Source organism: Rhincodon typus, chromosome 2 (assembly GCF_021869965.1).
Source record: "Rhincodon typus isolate 14 chromosome 2, sRhiTyp1.1, whole genome shotgun sequence".
NCBI classification, from domain to species: Eukaryota; Metazoa; Chordata; class Chondrichthyes; order Orectolobiformes; family Rhincodontidae; genus Rhincodon; species Rhincodon typus.
The window spans coordinates 30,181,207-30,186,672 of record NC_063333.1 but is presented as its reverse complement, the minus strand read 5'-3'; positions in this window follow the sequence as shown (position 1 = coordinate 30,186,672).

Here is a 5,466-nt window from a genome sequence, read left to right as displayed (position 1 = left end):
GAAGAAGGTGTGAATGCAAGTACAGTTACAACATTTAAAAACCAGTGGATAAATACATGAATAGGAAACGTTTGGAGGGATATGGGCCAATTACAGGCAAATGGGACTAGTTTAGTTTGGGAACATGATCAGCTAGTTGGACTGAAGGGTCCGTTTCCTTGCTGTATGACTCTAGGACTCTGTGTCAAGAATATATAACGGTCATATATCTTTAACTTGTATTGGACTCTTATAAAGGCTGCTTAATCTATCCTCCACACTATAAGCCATGTATCAGTGTTTGCGTATGTGCATGATCTTTGAGCTCACAGTTATCTGAATTTAGGACTGTTTTTATTACTATAATTTGTCCAGGTTCAATGCATTAATTACTATTATTTTTTATTTTTAAGAACTTACAAGAAAGCTTGCCTGTGTGTGTCTTTGACTATCATAGCATGATAGTTAAACATTCACTGATTTGGCATGTACTGTATATTGCGCCAATAAAATAGCCACTTTCCATTCAGCAAATATTACAAGCACCCAGAAAATCATTCTGTCTTCTAGTTTGATCAGTTGAAGAATTTACAATTATAGATAAACATAGTGTTATTGGTACAAACACTCAAATTTGAAATTATGTACCTAACTAAATGTAGAAGTGAAGTGACAGAGGTTTCAGTTGAGAATGATAGACTAAATGCTTTTGTAGCGATAAGGATACATGTTTGGGTTATCCTACAATCTAGAACAACTAATTGGACTAAGAAAGAAGGATAGAATGATTCATCATTGGCAATCTCTTCTCAGGGTGATTTTAAAGGTGACAGGTTTGGAATGTAGGAGGAATACCAAGCAAATGATCAACTTGCTAGGATAATCTAAAAACCCCATTGCTGACAGAAGAAATAAAAGGGCTTTGTTACTAACTCATTTCTCATTAAGGTCTGCTGCTTAAGCTATCATCCAACAAAACAACAGACAATGAGTTACTTGTAAAGAGGTGCAACTAGATAAAACACCATTGTTAATGTCTGGCTGTTTCTGACAGTTCACACAGATCATGACTGATCAAGAGTAAATCTCATCCTTTTGATGGTTTAGGAAAAGCCATTTGAAGTCCAGGTGTATTGAGATAATGGAAATAGCTTTATTGGCCAGAAAATTATTTTTCAAAGTAATGACCTTCAAATAATTTTAGATAGATCCATCTCTTAATCATTGATAGATCTCAACAAATTAGTTCAAATACTTAAACTTCAGAAATGATTAGAATTCTGGTGGACTTTGGAGCATCTCTAGAAAATTTTGGACAAACGTTTAAAGACAAAGAAAGTGTTTTCAATTTGTATCTTTATTCAGTGATTCTTGCTGGGAAATGTGTATATGTGGTGTAGGGTTGATAGTGGCTCTGATCTCTCTTTTTGGCCAAATAATTTGCCAACATTGTCTCCCCTTCATGATCGTCCTGTACAGGAAGAGGATCAATACAGATTATTGGGAGACTGTCACTGATACCCATGACCTCTAGAGGCTGACTGATTGGAAAGGTGGTAGAGGAGGTGAGGAGAAACAAAAAGCTCAGCTGGTCACAAAGAAGGCCCAAGGAAATAGAGGCCAGTGAAGCCTGCACTTTCTCAGCCCACTGCAGTAAATAAGGCAGATGTTACAGTGTGGCTAGGTGGTGTTCATAACTAGGATGGACCATCAAGGTGCAAACCATTATCCTCAAGAGACAAAAGTCTGCCAAAGAACATGGTATTGTAGGGGCATTAGGATTGAGGTTGGTGATGCTGAATACCAACTGACAAATGTTGACCCAATGGGAGATATGTCAGGTTTATCCTCCATGATTGTCATGGGGCACAACTATAATAAAAAAAATTTAGTGGGTTGAATCATGGGACAGGTCCTACAAATAATGTATATTTTCTTATTCTTGGAACCTGGCTGGCACAAGGCAGGCATCTATTGCCCATCCTTAATTGCCCATGGTTTGATACAACAGAGCATTATGATCCCAGGTAATGAAATACTGAACAAGTTAGATCACAAAGTAAAACCTGGCTTGATAGATGATAAGTTTCAGGTTTGCTATCTTGTCTTCTGAAGTGGTCAGTCACTGAACATATTCACAGGAGATTGCCAGTGTACATTTAACAAAAGAACAACCAATTTTTATTACACACAAAGAAAAGGCCAGAATTTTCCAGCTCCTGAACAACATTGGCAAAGCAAATCAGTTGGGAAAATAAGGCAAAATTGTGAGAATAAAGTCGAATCCTCCAACTAAGTTTTGAATGACAAGGTGAGATTCTTACTGCTGATTGGATACATTAAGGAGCCATTAGAATCTAATCTCGCCTCATTGCTCTGCATTTTTCTACTTTCCCATGTGTTGGATAGAAACTAGATAGCAACAATGCCCAACATAAAAGCCAAGGCAGGTACCTGGCAGCTCCAGTTTGCTGCTTACTCCTCTAGGTCTCCATCTCGGCAGTCAGCAACATCTCATGTTAAATTCCACGGGCAGTGACCACATGCAACCCCCGTTCATGGAGGTTGGCATGAAACACATAGTGGCCTCATCGCATCATCACGGCACATCTTCCTCACCTAGTGCATAGTTCTTTACTTCCATAATACCATAAGAACAGGGGTAGGCCATTCAGCCCCTCAAGCTTGCACTGCTATTAAATGGGATCATGGCTGATCCAACATTCCTCCAATTTCCTGCCCTTTCTCTGTAACCCTCGATTCCCCTACTGATCAAGAATCTATATCTCTCAGCCTTACATATACACAAGTTCTCTGCCCCCACAGGTCCTTGTGGCAAGGAGTTCCAAAGACACTCAACCCTCTGAGATAAGATATTCTTCCTTATCTCAGTCTTAAAACCGCTTTATTCTGAGACTTTGCCCTTTGGTCCTAGACTCTCCCATGAGAGGAAATGTCCTCTCAGCACTTACCCTGTCAAACTTCTTAAGCCCACACTGGTCATTCAGCCCATCAAGTCTCCCACCCTGTCCTTATAAACCAAGTGTGGGGAAATTTAGCACAGCCAATCCATCCAACCTGCATACCTTTGCACTGTGGGAGGAAACCAGACAGCCTGGAGGAAACCCATGCATACCCAGGGAAAATGTGCAAACTCCACACAGACATAGGGAGAATGTACAAACTCCACACAGACAGTCACCTGAGGGTGGAATCGAACCGTGTCCCTAGAGCTATGAGGCAGCAGCGTTGACCACTGTGCCGCTCCTTCAATGATATCACCTGTCATTCTTCTAAACTCAAGAGGGTAGAGTTCCAACCTGTTTAAACTTTGCTTATAAGACAGTCCTTGCACACCAGAGACCATCCTAGTGAATGCTGCACTTCAGAGCACCCTGGCACCTTTCATAGTGCTGCTATTAAGGCAGTTTGTATGCAGGGACAGGTGGATCTTGGGAATCCTCGCTTGCTCTAATTGTGTTCACACACTTTATGCCTACTTGCATGCTCAGGGCATCTCTGCCTCTTTGTGTATTGACACTTCATTCAGAACTTAAAGGCTCACAGTACTCCTGTCAACTAAAAATCCTGTCCCAAGAATTCTTGACCACCTAGGGTCATAGAGTCATACAGCATGGAAATAGGCCCTTCGGCCCAACTCATCCATGCCAACCAGGTTTCTTACACTGAACTAATCCCATTCGCCTACATTTGGTCAATATCCCTCTAAACCTTTCCTATCCATGTACTGTCCAAATGTCTTTTAAATGCTGTAATTGTCACCGCTACCACTTCTTCTGGCAGCTCGTTCCATGAACACACCACAAACTGTGAAAAATTTGCCCCTCACATCCCTTTCAAATACTTCCCCTCTAGTTTTGGGCTCCCCTACCCTAGGCTGTTCACTTCATTCAACATCATGAATCAATCCCTCTGAGGACTGTGAGACATAGCAATGTATGATGGCCTGGAAGGATTCGCTCTAGTTAAAGTAGAAATCATGTTCCATGGTCCCATGATCTGCAGAAGGTACAAGAGCTGCTCACGTCACAGCTTGGACCATAAAATGCCCACACCATTATTCTATTTGCAATGCTGTATTTCTTGGGTACTGTGGAGATTTGGTGTGGGGGAAGAGGTCCCTGTTTTCAATCCCACATGTATAATCTGTTGTTGTATGTGCACCAAAAAGGCTGCGATGCACAACATTCACACTGATGCATCTCACTGGCCTCCACGTGCCAGTGTTTGGAGGACACAGTTCAATGGTTATTAGTGTGTGCTGTGTCACTGCTGAATGATCACTTTACTGAGGAGCTCCTTTGTTTGTGATATTGTCCACAAAGAATCATTGGACCTACCCTCAGTGAGAAGCAGGTACAGAAGCTGTGGCTGACCCTGTACCTGATGCACAAATGGCTGAAGTACATGGGTCTCGTAGCCCAGGACCAGCATCAACCTACAGCAAATGTGGAGTCACCCATGACTATGGAGGCTGCAGCCATAGCTGCCCTCATCGAAGGTGCAGGAGATACAGTGATAGTCATCATCTTCCATTGAATGCCAAGCAGATGGGTGAGGGGCAGTGGTGCTGTACTCTGTCTGGGGCGTGGAGGTCTTCATGCTGTCCAGCATATCCCCAGTGTAACACTGAGACCGCTGAGGATACATTGGCTGGCCCCTCCACATTAGGTTTCCATAAAGGTCATGTCGGGGCATCAAACAGGACAATCCAGCCACAGGACATTGCTTGATTCTCGCAATCCCTGCTCCACACAACTGGGGGACACACTGAGGTAATGATGGGAATCTGTGAGAGCTGTGACATTGTACAGGGTGTGAACATAAGGATGTCCATCAGATGAAATAGCACCTCTGGCATCCAACAGCACAGAAAAGTTGGTCAAAGTAATGCAGGCAGGACTTCCTTGTGTATCTCGTTGAGCTGCGTGAAGACATCTCTCACTGTCTGTAAAAGTTTTGATGCTGCTGAGGCCATTACACCCTGCATAATCCCAACTGCAAGTACAACCTAACCCTTTGATATTTCTATTTGGATCATGCTGTTTAATAAAAATTAAGGTTACACACAGATGAAGCCATCATTGCATCTGGTGCTCCCTCATTCAATCCTGACAAAGGTTCATCCAACCTGGTGGTATCGATAGGAAGGCTATTGTTCAGACAGGGTGAGAACATTGCATGATTTGAACATAGTTGAACTCTGGATCTTCATTACTGTAGCTGCATCTAAAATTACATTCATTCACACAGTTGACAAACAGTGAACATATATCTACAAATGTGGGGGTAAAACTTGTACCAGAGATAGTAGGAACTACAGATGCTGGAAAATCTGAGATAACAAGGTGTAGAGCTGGATGAACACAGCAGGCCAAGCAGCATCATAGGAGCAGGAAGGCTGACGTTTCGGGCCTAGACCCTTCATCAGAAATGCCCCATTTCTAATGAAGGGTCTAGACCCGA